This window comes from Mustela putorius, unplaced genomic scaffold, assembly GCF_011764305.1.
Source record: "Mustela putorius furo isolate JIRA1106 unplaced genomic scaffold, ASM1176430v1.1 tig00000224_pilon_pilon_pilon, whole genome shotgun sequence".
Taxonomy (NCBI): domain Eukaryota; kingdom Metazoa; phylum Chordata; class Mammalia; order Carnivora; family Mustelidae; genus Mustela; species Mustela putorius.
In genome coordinates this window covers 4,218,905-4,220,669 of record NW_025421321.1, presented here as the reverse complement: position 1 = coordinate 4,220,669, position 1,765 = coordinate 4,218,905, and the positions used below count along the sequence as shown (strand labels likewise).

The 1,765-nt window shown below is 35.1% G+C and overlaps 1 non-coding gene across 1 annotated transcript; it reads left to right on the top strand.

Moving 5' to 3' along the window:
• The first annotated feature begins 1,262 nt into the window (after positions 1 to 1,262).
• Positions 1,263 to 1,456, top strand: LOC123391402. Its single transcript, XR_006606091.1, has one exon. It is a non-coding gene; the product is annotated as a U2 spliceosomal RNA (small nuclear RNA).
• Positions 1,457 to 1,765: the final 309 nt, after the last annotated feature.

Sequence of the window (1,765 nt, the reverse complement as noted above, 5' to 3'; positions counted from 1 at the left end):
CAATGTGGGTGTTATGTAGTTGACTATTTTAACTGACAAACATATATGATGCAGTGGCACATGAAACACAAGAAGACAGATTAAATATGAAAGCTATTGAGTGGAAAACCTGGGCATGAATGGGATGGTTTTATAACTAGTAGAAAATGTCCACTTAGGGACAAGATAATTGCTCTGTCAACCTAGATCCTGCGGATTTAATAGTCTACTTGGGTATTTTTGTTGCCGTGATATTCCCACCCCTAGGATTATGGCAATGACTTTTGAGTAAATAGAACCAGTTAATAATTTTATTTTAGAGGTCACTAATGGCAGTGATTTATGGACATAGCATTGCCTCAAGCTTAAAATGAGTGAATAATAAAGCTAATAATAATGGCTAATGCTATGGGTCAGGGATATTTGAAAAGCATTACCTATGTCAATTAAATCCTCACAACAGTCCTCTGAGAGAGGTACTATTATTATCCACATCTTATAGATGAAAAAGAAAATCACTGTTAAATTGCTTTAATAATCTTTCTAGGTTCATGTGTGTTTTAGAAACACAGTGAGGGTGTGTTTGTGTGTGTGTGTGTGCTCCTGTTACAGAATATTAGCAGAAAGCAGATTGCAAGAAGAAGCAAATATAGTTAACCCTTGAACAACAGGGAATGAGGGGCATGGAACGTAATCAAATAAATGTCTGAATATAATTTTTGACCCTCCACAAGCTTAACTGCTAATAGACTACTGTTGACTGAAGCCTTACTGATAAAATAAACAGTAGATCAACATACATTTTGTATATTATATATATTATATACCATGTTCTTTTTTTTAATTGTGTTATGCTAGTCACCACACAATACATCATAAGCTTTTGATGTAGGGTTCCCAGATTCATTGTTGACATGTAACACCCAGTGCTCCATGCAATGCGAGCCCTCCTTATGCCCACCACCAGGCTCACCCATCCCCCACACCCCTAAAACCCTCAGTTTGTTTCTCAAAGTCCACAGTCTCTCATGGTTCATCTCCCCCTCTGATTTCCACCTCCCTTTACTTTCCCTTTCCTTCTCCTAATGTCTTCCATGTTATTCCTTATGTTCCACAATTAAGTAAAACCATATGATAATTGACTTTCTCTGCTTGACATATTTCACTCAGCATCATCTCCTCCAGTCCCATCCATGTTGCTACAAAAGTAAGGTATTCATACTTTCTGATGGCTGCACAACATTCCATTGTATATACTGTATTCTTATAATAAAGTAAGCTAGATGGCTTCTTGGCCTTTTGGCTAACGTCAAGGGTAGTGTCTGTTCTTATAAGTTTAATATCTGAAAAGCCTTCAATCTAAGGACAATATACTACCTGAATTTTTTGAACAAGGAGATAGAATTGGAGTTTATTACTCTGTCTGCCCTATACATTGACCTGGTATTGCAATTCTTTTGGGAATGGTGCACTTTCATGGGGGATTTTAAAAAATAAATAAATAAGCTAGAGATAAAATAAAATGTTATTTACTGTACTGTCCTATCTTTAGCTCTATTGTAAATTTACATCAGCTGTCTGTAAGATGAATCATCTATTAGTGCATCAGTATTGTCTTAGTATGATACAAAACACCATAGATGGTGCATGTATTATTAGTACTGGGCATCAAAAATGCAAAGATAATGTACAGTATTTGTGTGCCTAAATTTTGATAAATTTTAACTTTTTATAATAGATTGTAGATATTTTATGGTAATCAATGATAAAATTAGAATCAAATCTG